Below are 17,386 nucleotides of genomic sequence, written 5' to 3'. Positions count from 1 at the left end.
GTCAAGTCCAAATTCACACTCCTCACAAGATGTAGGAACCCAATCAAAAATTATAATTCATGTTTATTTAATATTAAAATACTAATTATGGTTAAATAATACGATTAAAAAGATATCACTGTGGTCCTATTAGAAGCAAACAATCTAAGACTCAAGGAATCTCACTCTCTCCACTGACAGACATTATATAAACCCAGCTGGAAAAAAAGTCCCCAATAAAAAATTATATACCACTTGAGGAAACACAACTTGCTTATTCAGTTGGATATTTTATCTTTTGAATATTCCCCATTTTGTTTTTCATAATCAAAACATCTCAAATATTTTGCATAATGGTGGCCAAATTTAAATATCTACTTTGCTGAATAGAGTTACAAAGCAAAATTTGCAAAATGCATCCCTGAGAAACTACAACGGCTAAAATTTGCTTTATAATAACAGTTAAAGGCATAATTAATTTAATTAATTATGCCTGACCTCATTCCCCAAGCAGATATGCAGTAAACATAATGATCTCTAGAGTACTGTTTTTATCTTTTATCAAAAACTTTAAAGAACTTAAAAGGATTTTTACAATTAGCCCATGACTGTATTTAAAATACTATAGTTTGTCACCAAATAAAACATACTTTGAAACTGATCTTTTCTATTGAAATGATCACACTAAGAATATCTGTATTCAGACTCTCTGCTCTTCCTCCATTGGGCAGACAGCCTCATATTCTGGTGCAGTGCCAGCCGTGTCCCCAAGACACAATGGTGAAGGACAGAGTAAACAGATTTGGCTGTATTGGGTACCTGGTCGCCAGAGCTGCTTTTAATTCTGGCAAAGTGGATATTGTCGCCATCAGTGACGGCTTTGTTGACCTCAGTGACCTGGTCTACATGCTTCAGTAAGCCCCCCTCTCCCGCCTCCCCGGCATATTCAATGACACAGTCAAGGCTGAGAATCAGAAACTTGTCATCAATGGAAAGCCCATTTCCATTTTCCAAGAGTGGGATCTCTCCAATATTCAATAGGGTGATGCTTGTGCTATGTTGTGGAATCCACTGGAGTCTTCACCAACATGGAGAAGGCTGGGGCTCACATGAAGGGTGACGCCAAGAGGGTCATCATCCCTGCCCCTTCTGTTGATGTCTCCATGTTTGTGATGAGTGTGAACCATGAGAGATATGACAACTCCTTCAAGATTGTCAGCAATGCCTCCTGCACCACCAAATACTTGGCCCCTCTAGTCAAAGTCATCCGTGACAACTTTGGCATCATGGAAGAACTCATGACCACAGTCCGTGCTACCATTGCCGTCCAGAAGACCGTGGACAGGCCCTCTGGGAAGCTATGGCATAGGGCCTGAGGAGCTGCTCAGAATATCATCCCTGCTTCTGCTGGCACTGCCTAGGCGATAGGCGAAGTCATCCCTGAGCTAAATGGGAAGCTCACTGGCATGGCCTTCTTTAATCCAACCCACAAAATGTCAGTTGTGAATTTGCTCTGCCACCTAGAGAAGGCTGCCAAATATGATGACGTCAGCAAGGTGGAGAAGCAGGCATCAGAGGGCCCACTCAAGGGCATCCTAGGCTTCACGGAGGACTCGGTCGTCTCCTGTGACTTTAACAGTAGTACCATTCCTCCATCTTCAATGCTGAGGCTAGCATTGCCCTCAGTGATCAATTTTTAAAGCTTATTCCCTGGTATGGCAATGAAATTGGCTATAGCAACCAGGTGGTGGAGCTTATTGTCCACATGGCCTCCAAGGAATAAGAACCCCCTGAATTACCAGCCCCTGTGAGAACAGGAGGAAGAGAGAGGCCCCCAGCTGCTGGGGAGTCCTTGCCCCAACTCATCCCCTGAACACACTGAAAGTCTCCTAACCTCTACATAGTTTCCATCCCAGAGCCCCTAAAGAAGGAGAGGGTTTGGGGGAACCTGACCTTATTATGTTGTATGAAAAAAGTATACCCTTCCAAAATATGTGTATTTAGATTCTACATATAAATTTCACTTACTATCACTCTCCAAATTCATCCACGTTGTCATGGATGGCAGGATTTTTTTTTCTCTGTCTCTCTTTTATAGTTTAATGTATATTAATAACAAATTGACAGGAACAGCACAGAAGACAGACATTAAAAACCTATATTTGCAAGTAGGACAACATTAGAAATGTATAGTGAATGGATAGAATCTACTGTATGATAAAAATGCCACAAACACTATTGTCATCAGTAAGAAATTTGTTTTGAAAAAAGCCAAATGCTGGCATTGTCCAGAAAAACTTAGCAGATTTATTTATAATTGTTATAGAGTTGAACTGCTGAAACATGTTCACTGAACATTTTGACTTGTGTTAATGCTTTATGTTCTGCATTTATATTAAAAATTCACACACAAATGAAATAATATTCAGCTTAAATATGTATTAAAGATGAATATATATGTATAATCATATATATATAATCACATATTCTTTATTAATCTGTCAATGGATGCTTAGATTATTTCTACAGCTTGGTTATTGTGAATAATGCTGCAATTAACATGGGAGTAAAACTATTTCTTTGAGATAATGATTTTGTTTCCCTTGGATATATACCCAGAAGTGGGATTTCTTGGTCATATGGTAGTTCTATTTGTAATTTCTTGAGGAGCCTCCACACTGTTTTTCACAATGGTTATATCAGTTTACAGTCCCACAAACAGTATATGGGTGTTTGCTTTTCTCAACATCCTTACCAGCATTCATCTCTTATCTTTATAATAATAGACTTCTTAACAGCTGTGAATTGATATCTCATTGTGGTTTTTGATTTGTATTTCCCTAATGATTAGTGATGTGGAGCACCTTTTCAAGTACCTGTTGGAAGTTGGTATGTTTTTGGAAAATTACCTGTTTAGGACCTTTGCCATTTTTTAATTGGGTTGCCTTTGTTGTTGTTTTTTTTTTTCTTTTTGAAGCTGAGTTATGTGAGTCCCCATATCTGTATTTATTCTAGCAATGCTAGAATACGTGTTCCATTTATTTTTGGAACCCTTTTTTTATAATGGATTTCAGAAAATGTATTACCTTACTTTAGAAAATCCATTATATAATAATGGGTCAAAGGCCAAGATTTCCTGTTCAATGCCTTCCCATTTTATTCAGTTTAGGGTTTTTGTTGTTGATGTTTTTGTTTGCTTCCTCTCAACATCTGCTTAGCCACTATTTGTGCCTATTTTAGAGTTGGTTATTTTGATTAAAGCTGCATGGTTCTATGTATCAGAAAGATAAAGTATTTGCTATGATTTTAATTAGGAATCTCCTCCAAATCCATCACGTATCTGACTTAGTTTCATTTGTATGTTTCCAGCCTACTCAAGGGCAATATGTGAAGCAAGTCGATATCATGCGTGTAATTGACTGATTGCTGTTAATTTGAAATATGTGAATTTGAGAACTGCCTTTATATATATTCATTAACATGCCATCCTTCACTCGAAATGATCAAGCTCTTGGCACATCACTAATAGGATATTTGTTTTGTGTTGTTTTTTAGTGGTCATGATGAATTTGGGCTGATCCATTCCACACACCGCTGTCTGTTTTTTTCCTGTGACTAATGGGCTATATCTGGCATGGCAGGCTTATAGATATCCTCTGCCTTAAAGGAAGACAAAAATGGCAACAAATTATAATGTTGGGTTTATTTACTAGGCCAAAGAATCATCAATGTATTATAAAACTATTACCTAGTAAAAAGTTAGAATTCTAGAATTAGCTAGTCAAAAATTGGGTAACTTTAACCGAACAAAAATTAAATTCACATAAACTTTACTCTCATTCTACATACTATCAGTATTACAGTAAGTAACTTGCAATTAATGACACCAAGTTAAAATGCCAATAAAATAAGGGCTAATGCAAAAACATAGCAGTTTGGTAAAATGTAACATTGTAGTGGTTATGAAGCTATTGTCTCTCAGCTTCAACACTCTTTTGTCTCTCCCTCTTCTACACTCTTTTTTTGTAGCTGGAACTTCAATCCTCCTTTATTAAGAGAGATATACAAGGAAGAAGATATGGTAGGAAAAGAGGAGAAAGAACTTTCTCTTGTCCTTTTGCTTGTTGGCTCTCCTAGCACAATAATGTCCCTTTGCCCCTGCAGCTCTTCCTTCCAATCCCCTGCTTCCCTGGGTGCTGCAAAACCAATTGCAGTCTACTCTCTTTGCCAGGTAGAACCTACTTCCCAGAGGAATAGACACTGATCTGGATCTAAGAGGACCTCCTCCTCTAAGAGTCTAGATTCTAGCATCACCTTTGTTTCTCCGTCTGGGTGGGTAACACCTCCTTCCTGTAGTTATTACTACTTTGTTATTTTAGTATTTTTTTAAAAAAATTTTAATCCTCCAAACATCTGTTCACTCAATGTTCTATAATAACAAATTCTGTCTGTAAAAAGATATAATAATGAGTTTCTGTTTTTCTGATCCTTCTGGTAGACCCACAGAGCGAGTTAATTTTCCTAGATAATTAGCTAATTTCAATTGAAAAAAATGAATGGAAGTTTTTAATTCATAGTACCTCTAAAATATCAATCAATAGTTAACTCTATTGTCTGCTCAGACCAACTACTTACTTCTTGTGTTACAAGATTTTATAAAAAGAAAAACTTGAGATGTACATAAAGTCTGAGAATGTAAATGACTATGGTAGGTTCTGACATTGTTTTTGTTTTTGATTTAATCTGTGACCTTTGGGAAAATTATCTCTCCTCACCCCCAATTACACAAAAAGCTACATGATTCTGGTTTGCTAGTCAAAGAACCACATTTCCCCTAATTTCAGACATACACTAGTCAGATTCCCTTTTCTGAAAGGTTAATCATGAGGGCAGACACAGAAATAATTTGAATGGAATCTTCCAATGGCAATGTGTAAGACATCATGCATGCATTTCAGCATTTAATATCCATGGTTATTATTCATACGCCTGATTCTTTCCTTCTTCTGTCCTGGGAGCTACCAATTTTTTTTTGTTTTTTTGTTTTTTTTATAGTAAATAATGATTGATTTCTTAATATATACAACAGTTCTGCTTAGATATTGCTTTATAAATGTCTGCTTTTCCATGTATATCTCTCAGTTACCTTCTTTAACTAGACAAAGATTTATTTTTCTCAATTTACTTAAAACATGCAATTAGATAGTTATATCTGCTGTAATATCTTTACGAATTTACATAATATTTTTATAAAATATTTTAATATAAACCTTGGGAATATAATTGGCACTCTATAATTGCTTAAGTGTAGTATAATTCTATTTAGGAAGTTGGCCTGGATAATATTTTTGAAACTTATTTATATCATAATAACAAAATACATTATATAGAACCAAAATTTATTTTTTAAAAGATTCTCTTTTTAAGGAATCTGTACACCCAACATGGGCCTCAAACATACAACTCCAAGATTAAGAGTCACATACTTTAACGACTGAGTTTTAACGACCTAATGAGCTAGGTGCCTTTTAGAACCAAAATTTAAATTCTGGGACACAGAATTTACTGGTGTCCCACTATATTTATTTCTGAATACATTTATTCAACAAATACTTATTGAGTTTTTCACATATGCTAGGGCCTGTGATATGTAATAAGAATGAAGAGTTAAAAAGAACTCTGTTATCAAGGAAATTCCATTTTAGTGGGAGGGATGGACAACTACAGAAGTATTATGCAACATAATAAAATCTATTAAAATACTAGATATAAGATGGTATAGAGACATAGACTAGTGGCATCTAGTAAGCCTAAGAATAAAGAAAACACTTATAGGAGAAGATGTGATAAAAGAATAAGAAAAAAAGGAAAATTAACCCAAAGAAAGAGAACAAAATTTCTCAGATTTTGCTCTTTTAGAACAAAGGTTTTATGAGGGAAATGCAAAAGATCAGGCAATAGCCAGAATTCATTGATCCTTGTATGTCACGCTAAAGATTTTTCCTGATATCTTTTTGAAGAGTTAAACTATGAGTTAATAAAAAGCCACCTACATCTATTTTCTTTCCTATTGTGGTACCAGGTAAATGACTTATAATAACTCTTCCTTTGACTAAAAAATATTCAACAATAAATAATTAGCAGTAATTTACATATTGTAAATGCAGCACTAAATAATCTTTCCCCTAAAATTCCACTAAGATTGTTATCCTTTAATATAAATTTGTTAATTTTGGACATATGAAAATAAACTAATAGCTTATTGAGGGTATATATCACTAGAAAGATGAATAGTGATTTATATTTTAAATGCTACATGATGTGGTGAATAGTCACAACTCAGTTTGTATAGTATGGAATATTTATTTCATTTTATTTTATTGTAGTAATTGCTAACAACATTGTTTTATCGAGTCTCATAAGCATTCGGCAGTAGTTAACTTGCCAATAATAATATCCCAGTTTAGCCCAGTAATCATTGAAACGCTTCTAGTTTAAAACCTAGTGTGAAAGTGAGAAATTTGTAATGTGTGTGTGTGTTTTTGTTTTCCTCATTTGCAAGTTGCTTTCACAAGGATCCATGTCCTATTTACTAAGTATTCTGAGTGGGAGTAGAGACTACTCTCTAACCCAATAGAACATTCTAATTATCATTTACTATGTTTAACCTTTGGTAATAAACAGTATTTTTTTTTTAGTGATTTTTAAATGTCAATTCTAAGCACACATACACTCTCTCTCTCACTTCTCTATCTTTCTATCTTTATCTCTTATATGTTTCCTTTGCCAGACAAAAGTTGGCTTCACCCAATGTTAGTTTTTAACATTAGAGATGAAATGATTCTTCTTTGTTTTCATCAGGTGGGATAGGAATGAGAACTACTTGCTTATTTTTACCAAAATCCTGGAGAATTTTTTTTCTCTGGTCTCTTATTGGCCCAAAGAGTTTAAAGCCTATCAAACTGGGAATGAATCACTGGTAAAGATGGTGAATTTAGTCTACCATAATTAATTTAGGCTAAGCATATAAGGGGGGGGAATGAATAGTGAGTATCAGTCACAATATCCATTATAAACAAAGAACATTTTATTTAAATGAAATGCAAGTTCTCAGAATTAGAGTAATCATAAATCTTGATTTATGGCACACTCTCATTATTAGTCCATGAATTACCCAGTTATGATGCATATACGGATGGATAGATAAACAGAGATAGAGAAATAAAAAGATGGAGAGAAAGAAAAGGGAAGAGGAGATAGACAATATTTTTAGTCTGAGAATTAAAAAAAAATTTTGTGAATTTATAATAATTTAGAACTCAAAAGTTTAGCTCTAGCTTTGGGACTTAGGGCAAGATACTTACAAACTAATAATAGAAGCTAATTCAAGGAGTTCTTGTGAGAATTGCATGAGATAATTTACTTAAAACCATAATCCATTATCTCACCACCCAGACTTAATCATGGCGTAGTATTTGTGGTCTTCTGTTTTCTCTGCTCCCAAACATATATAGTGAAAACTAAGTTTCCTTCTGGTGTTCTAGTTCTCCGAGCACATTCTCAGAAAACGTGCAAAACTGTAATTAGTGATTTGGGTGTATGTGAAAACCCAACGTCCATCTCAGTTCTTGGCTAAAATAGCTTCCCCAAATATGTTTTCTATTGTTGTACAGCATTGCCCTCTACCTTTCTCTTTTGCATTTGTCTTCGCACTCTTCTTATTTCTCTCCTCTTTCAGTCATCAGCAATTCTCTACAATCCAAGGCTCCACTTACCCAGAGTATTCTACTTACAATGAAATGCCCTAATCTTAAGTCATTCCTCTACTCTCTCCCTATTAGCCTTGTAGAAAGAGAGAGAACAAGAATGAATGTGTGTGTGTGTGTGTGTGTGTGTGTGTGTGTGTGTGTGTGTGTGTGTGTAGGAGCACAAAGCTACATTTCCAAATGTTGGTTAAGGCACGATTGAAAAGGTACCTTCAAATATTGTTGCTGATAGAATTAACCGATTCAAACTTGTAGAAAGCTATTTGCTAATATGCATCAAAAATCTTAATTAGTTCAATTAATATTTAAAGGACACATCAACCAAGAAATGTCCTAGATGTGATGAAATAGGTAAAAACAAAAGTGACAAAACCCTGGCCTATTCCAAGTGACATTGCATTGGGAGTGAAAAAAAATAAACAATGATTAAAAAACTAATTGGATAGTTAAGAGCTATAAAGAAAAATCAAACAGGACAAAGCAAGATCGAATATTAGGATAGAGAGTGCCATGTTACAAATGGTGGTTATTGAGGGCATCTCAGATAAGTATCAGATGAGCAAAAACCTGAAAGAAGGAAGGGAATGGGACACCTTGTGATGTGGGAGGGAGAGCAATCCAGGTAGATGGAACAGTGTTTAAAAAGAACCTAGGGAAAGGGCATGTTTGACATGTTTGAAGTAAAACAAGGAGGCCAATGCAGGTGACAGTGTGTTGGGGGAGAGAGGAAGATCAGAGATGGGGAATAGCCAGATCAGGTAGGGCATTATGAGACGTGGTAAGGACTTTCATTCAGTGAAACGAACAGTGGTTAGCACACTTTGAACTGGACAGGCATGACATAACCTGAAGTTTAACTGTATCCTTCTGGTTGCCATGTGCATGACGCAAGAGGGGAAGGGTAGAATAATGTATGTAAGATGAAGCTGGTCTAAATATGGTTGCAGTAGCACAAGTATTAAGAATTAGGTGTGTTTTGGACACATTTCACAGAAATAGGATATGCTACTGCAATGAATGTATGAAAACCCTAAAACGATTCAAATTTTTAAGTTTGCTCAGCAACTGGAAGAACAGAGGTGTCACTGATTGAAATGAAGATAAAACTCAGAGGACAACTTTTCTTGGGAGGATATTTTTTTCCTTTTCTGCATCTTTTAAGTTTTAGGTACTTATTATGTTTGCAGACATTGTTTAGTTGGACCTATAACTTCAGAGTTTAGGAGAAGTGGCTGGTTAGAGCTCCACAGTCAACAGTCTTCTGTGCATAGTATTTACAACCATAAGGAGAGTGTGAAATTACCTAGGGAATAAATCTAGAGAGAGTCTGAAAACTCTGTCCATGTTCTTTGAATCAGAATTTCCACTTTTGAGGAGTTGTCCTAACATTATAATCACACGAGCAAACTCTGCTTCCTCTACGAGAATGTCATCACAAGCTGTCTATTTTACTACAAGAGTAAGGAAAATTTTAAACAATTTTTTATTTATTGATTTTGGAAAAGCTATAAAATTAAATTAGAAATCTTGTTTACAAACAGTACTTAATGACATGCACACATGTAGATGTATTAAGATGCATTACTATTCTTACATTTCTTTGTTTTTAAGTTTATTCATTTTGAGGGAGAGAGGGAGTGAAGGTGGGACGGGGGGGGGTGGGAAGAGAGAGAGAGAGAGAGGAGTCACAAACAGACTCCACACTGTTAACATGGAGCCTAACATGGAACTCAGTCTCACAAACCATGAGATCATGACCTGAGCTGAGATCAAGAGTCAGATGCTTAATTGACTGAGCCCCAGGTGCCCCTATCCTTACATTTCTAAAAGGAAATTGGTAAAATATTACACAGAATTAGTGAGTTTTAAATATTATGTATTAAATAGTTTGTGTTCTTTTACATTGGATAATTACTCCCAATTTCACATTAATATTAAGCTGATTCTTGATACAGATATCCCCAGAGCTGTTCTCAGAAGTACTTAAAATTTTATCTCATATATATCTCTTTTTGCTGCAATACTAATCCTTCACTCCATGGGAGAGAACTCAGATGTTTTCATTGTATAAACCTCTGAATTTTAAATAACGCTAAGTTATCTTGAAACTGAGATACCTTAAGTATTCACAGGAGTGGACAACTTTTCAAACACCTCAGTCTATTTTTTAGATACCATCAGGGAAGAGTGGGCTCATGTGAGGAAGAATCTATTGGTAACATGTAATCTGAATATAAAAGTGAAGCATATTATGTATCTGATCTGTTACTTGTGAAAACTTATAAAAAAGCTAAGCGTAAAAATCATCATAGAAGGGGCACAGGAAGCTTGGAGAATAGTATTAGATATTTGGTAACTCTTAATGTTATACATATTGATGTAGATTTGATTTTCTCTATTTCTGGTTGACGGGCCAAATTATGACCTCAGATGTAAGTGAAACATTTTTTCTGTGATGAAACTGAGGGAAATGGTGACTTTGGATGGTTTCTACAAATGAAATGATCTAACACACATGACATATTAATTCTAAAAGAAGTTATTGTGTCAGCAAGCACCTTATTTTTTGATGCTGAATTTTCCTTAGAAAGCTCAGGGTGCTTCTATGTATAAATCAACTTATGATAGCAAAAATAAATGGTTTTTGTGGATAAAAAAGTGAAGTCCAGATGGATTAAGTAACTAATGCTTTATTATCCAGACCTACACATTTATTCTATACCTCTTTTTTTCTCCCTCATACACAAATTTGGAGGATTAAGACCAGGAGCCACTTTTACTCAAATTCCATACTTGATATCTTAGGAAAGTGAGACACTTAAAAAGTTAACAGTTAATTTTATTACTTTAAAATGTTGAAAAAAATCCCATTCTACCCATGTTCAAATGCTTTCTATAATCTGACAGTTTGGAAAAATGCTTTATAATTTTTTTTTTACAATATGCTACTTTCTTTGATAACTTTGTCATTTTCCAAATGTGTTTAGCCTTGCACTCACATTCTAAAGAAGCTGTCGCACAAAGATATCCCTCGTATAAATCTAAATAATGAACAAAGAGTCATATGGGCAACTTCATAAAACTTTCTTGTTAAAGTTGCAAGATTTCTCCACATAATCCCCTTAAATCAGCCCAAACGATTATGGCACTGTTGTCAAATAAATTACTCTGCAATTAAGAAGAAAGTATTTTTTTAAGTATTCGCATTAATGAAACAATTGATAACATACAGTATTGTTGTAAATCATGGAAATCTACAGGCTTGATCAATGGTTCAATCTCTAGTGAGTATTTTTATTTTTTCTGCTAAGAGTTTATCAGAAAAATAACAAAGTTGATTGATTTAATTCGTGAGTACTTATTTCTTCTGTAACACTTGAAGTGATAACATGTATCAACATGCTCACAAGACCAATAAATAAAAGAACTATTATAGTAAGACTCAAAAATATACCAGCTTCTGTTTTATAACAACCAGGCAGGATAAAGAACTGAGCAGGTAAATGGACAGCACAGCAAACCATCTTCATAGACCTTGTGTTCACCACATCAATTCCCTTCATATTCTGATCCATTGAACTTAAAATTAGCAAGTGGAGTATTGAAGAAACTTCCCAGGAAAACGTTGGTATAAAAACATCAAATTGTATACTTTAATTAGACTATAATTTTTCTTTGAGGGGGAATACTGTCATCTTTGCCAAAGAAGGAAGCATTTTTATGCCAAAGTTAATATGACAGTCCTGAAACTTGAACTTATCCATTTAGTGGAAAGCTTGCAGGAAGTGACAGACTTAAACATCTTGCTGCTTAACTTTGGTATGTCTATAATATTTGGGCAAAATTCTCATTATTTCTTTTATGAATTTGAAAAAGCACTTATTTATTTTTATGTTTTGGAAGTTGAAATGTGTTCCTGAATGTGAGAAATCCCTTTTACTTCACCATATGCCATCTTGTCTTTTTGACACTCCAAGCCTGGAAATATCTCAAATGTGCAGACTTCTGATTTCCAAATTATCTACTGCCAAGAAGGGAAGTGGGTATCTGAAACTCAGCCACAGACCTTGGCAAATTTCAAATTCAGAATAAAACTTTACTTTAAAATTGTGCTTAAAAGTTGAAAGGGATTTTTTATGTCTAATTTGTGCTCTATTCCTATTGCAGAAGTGAGTGAAAATTATTATACCCTGGTTTAAAAGGATTCTTTTTCCTCCTTGGGCAGTTTTGAAGGATTAAGAATTGGATTAAAGTTTCTATTCTTTTGTATTTAAATTTGACAGTGTAAAGAGTGACAAATTCCTACTGAGTAGAAATGTTGCAGAAGAAAGCACATCATTTGGGATTTTTTAACAGAGGCTGTCTCTAGATTTTTAAAGGTATCTGAGAAAATGTCTAGTCTCTGGAAGGTGGCTTGTCCAGCAGGCAATGAAATATCTGTGTTTTTGTTTGGTGCACCTCTAAGCTGAGAAGTAAATGGTGATTTTGCTAAGTCATTTATTAAATTTGTGTCATTGCTGGAAAAAGTGTGATCTAATTAAAACCAGAGAAATTCAGTCACTTCAAATATTTCATTACCAGCAAATATAGTTTTGGATCAGTTATAAATAATATTGTACCATAGAATCAGGGGGTTTATAATTGAATGGAAACAATGAGATATTTAGATTGCAGTTTGGGGAAAAAAGTTTCGATAGCTCCACTCATTCGGGAGATAGGTTAAGTATGATTTACTATGATTTTTTTTTATGCCTTTAAGTTAAGTTTTTAACTTCTTAAGTTAAAAAAAACACTTTGAATTCTAGAAATGACAGAGCATGATAATTTAAATCCCTCTTGATACAATAACATAAAACATGGAGCTGAGCTTACTGAAAAGAAAGAGAAATCTTCATGTGTCAAAAAACAGTGAGAATTCATAGTTGCTTGGGGTGTGAGAGGCTGCTTGTCTCAGCAATTTGGGGATTGGAGAGAAGAAATTCCCACAGGGACCCAAAGAGTGATGCCTTTATACACAATGATGTGGCAGCTGGAATTGAGACTTCATATGTAAAGCTACACCCTGAAAGGATTACTATTTCAGTAGAAATGAAGAAAAGACAAAGTCTGTCTTTAAGCACCAAACAATAATAAGTATTTATGTATGTCTCTGTTGAATTACCAGGGAGAGAGATTTTCTTGGGAATTCATTTTATCTCATAACATCAGGAGATTTGTGATAACTAAGTTTAGGGAAATTCCTAAAGTAAAAGCTATCCCCCCTCCAAAAAACAAATCTTAAGACCAGTAATATCACTGGAATTCTTGGGAAAAAAAACAAAACAAATATGAAACTACACTGGAAACACATTCATTCAAAATATCATGGATGCGATTAAACATAGCAATAATAAATGTAAATGGGAAAACAACTTACCAAATAAAAGGCAATGATTATGAGATGGATAGCAAGACAAAATCTGTAAATACTCTAAGTCGTAAAGAAGTACAGATACAGTTGGGTTATAACAGGATATAAATGAATAAATATGAATATAAATGTGTATATATATACATATATATGTATATATATATAAAGAGCTAGTATCTTATAATTCAGCATACAAAATAAACTTTAAGTGAGAATATATTATTAGGAATTAAAATGGTTCCTCTACAATAATAAAAGGTAAAATGAACCAGGGGCTCCTGGGTGGCTCAGTTGGTTAAGTGTTGACTCTTGATTTCAACTCAGGTCATGACCTCATGATTTCATGGTCATGAGACTGAGGTCATGAGGGCTCCACACTGAGCCTAGAGCCTGCTTGGGATTCTCTCTTTCTCTCTGCCCCTCCCCTGCTTACACTCCTTCTACTCCTTCTCTCTCTCTCTCTCTCTCTCTCTCTCCCCCCCCCTCTCTCCCTCCCTCCCTCCCTCTCCCTCCCTCTCCCTCTCTCTCTCACACACACACACACATGCACAATAAGCTGAAAAAAGAAAAAAATTGAGAGAGGGGGAAGATGGTGGAGTGAGAAGATGTAAGCTCAGCATCTTCCCAGGGACACACTGAGGCAGCAACTACATCAATTGAAACTAACTCTGAAAATGACCTGAAGACCGGCAGAACAAGTCTTCCACAGTTATTCCTAGTGGAAAGGCTGCATTGAAAAGGGTAGGAGGGGCAGAGATGTGATTGGGAGGCAGTCTTCCAGTGTGACTAACCACAAACTAAAAGACAACACAAGCATGGAGAAGCAAGTGGATTAATCCCACATGGGGTACCCTGGCCCTGGGGACCATCACTGAGAACATGAGTCCCTATAATATCTGGCTTAGAAAATCAGGAGAGCTTAATTCCAGGAGTTTAGAAAATCAGTAGGCTTCACTCCAGCGGAGCTGGAGGGTAGTAGGTAACTTAGTCTGTCTCCTTAAAGAGCCAACATGATAAATAAATTAGTCTAAGACACAACACAAAAGCAGTAGTTTGAAAGCACCTGGGGTGTATTGAAGGAGGCTTATTGACTGATCTTAGAACATGTACTGGAGGAAAAGGGAGATATCTCTAGGAATAAAAACAGTGCTGATAGTCACCATTTTCTTGCCTCTCTCCAGTGTAGATAGCTGGATGCTTGCAAAAGCCAGTTCTAACACTCTCCATCTACCTTGCAAGCACCACATGTCCCAACCTGGTGGTGGTGGGCAAACTCACCATACCCAACCTTCCTGCCTTATTAGGCATTCCTCACAAGCAGCTCCTGCTCCACCACATCTGACAGGTAGCCCTGGGCAGGATTGGTGCCACTCCAAAGTGACACCTGCCCTGGAGAGTGGGGAAGATAATCCCACACACCTGTACACACATGGTTCCTGCAGCCAGGCCTCTTTGTTGGCTGCACAGGCAGCAAACACTGCCATTAGGTACATCTGCAGCTGTAGCAGAGGCTGATTACAGGCAGCTAGGCTGAGTGCCAGTCCCACCCACCAAATAGGCCACAGCAGCTGCAGCCTGGCCTCTCAATAGCATGGGGAGCAAACCATGCCCAGTGTGTCCACAGTAGGCACAGCAGGTCATTGCAGCTAGCTGGGCTGAAGGCCAGCCCCATCCATCAGTGTGACCACAGCAATTGTGGCTAGCTGTGTGCATACAGCTGACACAGGAGACACACCTGGAACACCTGATTCTAATAACCAGGGGTGATTGTACTCTAAGGCACCACAGGGCCTTTTCTACCCAAGGCCACTACTTTTAAGACCACGAGATATAGCCGGCCTACCTAACACATAGAAAAAAACAGAGTTGGACAAAATAAGTAGAGGGATATATCCCAAATGAAAGAATAAGACAAAACCACAGAAAAAGAGCTAAATGAAATAAGCAATATGCTTGATAAAGAGTTCAAAGTAATGGTTGTAAAGATATTCACTGCACTTGCGGAAAGAGTGGATGAACTCACTGGGAACTTCAACAAAGATCCAGTCAAAAATGACAAATAAAATGACTGAAACATACTAGAGGGAATTGACAGCAGATAAGAAGATGAAGAGTATTTCAGTGATCTAGAAGACAGGAAATGGAAAACAATGAAGCTGAACAGCAAACAAGAAAAAAATGAGAATAGGCTAAGGGAACTCTGCAGTATCATCAAGCTTAGTAAATTCCACATTATAGAGATTACCGGAAAGCTTGGGGTGGGGTGGGGCGAGAGAAAACAAACATACTTGAGAGATAAAAGCCAAAAACCTCCCTAATCTAAGGAAAGAAACAGGCATCCAGGTATAGGAAATACAGAGAGTCAATAAGAAGATGAATCCAAGGGGGTCCACACCAAGAAATATTATTAAAATGATAAACAATAAAGATAAAGGAATAATCTAAAAAGCAGCGAGACAAAACAGAATAGTTACATACAAAGGAAACCCCATAAGTTTACCAGCTTATTTTTCAACAGAAACTTTGCAGGCAGAAGGTAGAGGCCTTCAGAGTGCTTAAAGGAAAAAAAAAAAAACTACAACCAAGAACACTCTACCTCGCGAGGTTATCATTCAGAATTGAAAGAAAGAAAGAGTTTCCCAGACAAAAGTTGGAGTTCATTACCAATGTAATGCCTATTTATATGCTGCCTGCAAGAGACTCACGATCCAAAGACACATATGGACTAAAGGTGGAAATAAAAAAATACTTTGAGACAAATGGAAATGAAAACACAACAGCCCAAACTCTTGAGATGGAGAAAAAGCAATTCTAAAAGGGACATTTATAGTGATACAAGTCCGCCTCAAGAAATAAGAAAAATCTCAACTCTTCTAACCTTATATCTAAAGGAACTAGAAAAAGAACAAAGTCCAAGTTTAGAAGGAAGGAAATAATAAATATTAGAGCAGAAATAAATGAAATAGAGACTAAAAAACAAAATAGAAAAGATCATGAGAGCAAGAACTAGTTCTTTGAAAGATAAGCAAAATTGATAAATCATAGCCAGATTTATCAAAAAAAAAAAAAAACTCAGAGATGGAGCAGAGACAACAAACATCATATAAATATAAATAGAATACTATTAAATAATATGTGCCAACAAATTGGACAACTAGAACAAATGGTTCCAAAATTGAATAGGAAGAAATAGAAAATTTGAACCAAACTATTATGAGTAAAAAATTGAATTGGTAATAAAAAACCTGTCAACAAACAAAAGTCTAGTATCACATGGCTTCATAAGTAAATTCCACCAAACATTTAGAGAAGAGTTAGTACTCATTCTCAAACTATTCCAAAAAAATTAGAAGATGAAGGAAAACTTCCAAATTCAACCAGGCTAGCATTACACAGATACAAAAGCCAGGCAAAGACACTACAATAAAAATAAAACTATGGGCCAATACGCTTGATGAACATAGATACAAAAAGCCTCAACAAAAATATTAGCAAACCAAGTTCAACAATACGATGAAAAGATCGTTCACTATAGTCAACTGGGATTTATTCCAACGATGCAAAAGTGGTTCAGTATTGACAAATCAACCAACGTGATACATCACATCAAGAAGAGGAAGAATAAAAACTAGTCATCTAAATAGATGCAGAAAAAGCATTTGACAAAATATAACACCAATTCATTATAAAAACTCTCAACAAAGTGGTTTTAGGTGGACCATACTTCAACATAATAAAGGCTATATACACAAACCTATAGCTAACATCATGCTCAATGGTAAAACCTGAAAGCTTTTCTGTAGGATTAGGAATAATACAAAAATGCCATCTCACCACTTTTATTCAACATACTACTGGAAGTCCTAGCCACAGTAGTCAGACAAGAAAAAGAAATAAAAGGCATCCAAATTGATAGAGAAAAAGTAAAATGGTCATTATTTACTGATTCTATGATACTATTAAAGATTTCACCAAAACACTATTAGAACTAATAAATTCACTAAAGTTGCAGGAAACAAAATTAATACACAGAAATCTGTTTGTTACATTTCTATACACCAATAATGAAGTACCAGGAAGAGATATTAAGAAAACAGTCCCATTCACAATTATACCAAAAAGATCAAAATGCCTACAAATAAATTTAATTTAAAGTTATTTAACATTTAAATAAATTTTACTCAGGAGGTGAAAGACCTGTACTCTGAAAAGCATAGGATTTTGGTGAAAG

The 17,386-nt window shown here is 35.5% G+C and overlaps 1 pseudogene; it reads left to right on the top strand.

The window, feature by feature from the left end:
* Positions 1 to 756: 756 nt before the first annotated feature.
* LOC106980078 (glyceraldehyde-3-phosphate dehydrogenase-like) lies at positions 757 to 1,762 on the top strand (annotated as a pseudogene).
* Positions 1,763 to 17,386: the final 15,624 nt, after the last annotated feature.

Source organism: Acinonyx jubatus, chromosome B2 (assembly GCF_027475565.1).
Source record: "Acinonyx jubatus isolate Ajub_Pintada_27869175 chromosome B2, VMU_Ajub_asm_v1.0, whole genome shotgun sequence".
Classification (NCBI taxonomy): domain Eukaryota; kingdom Metazoa; phylum Chordata; class Mammalia; order Carnivora; family Felidae; genus Acinonyx; species Acinonyx jubatus.
Note: the sequence above shows the minus strand (reverse complement) of the source record. Positions and strands in the feature narration are given on the sequence as shown.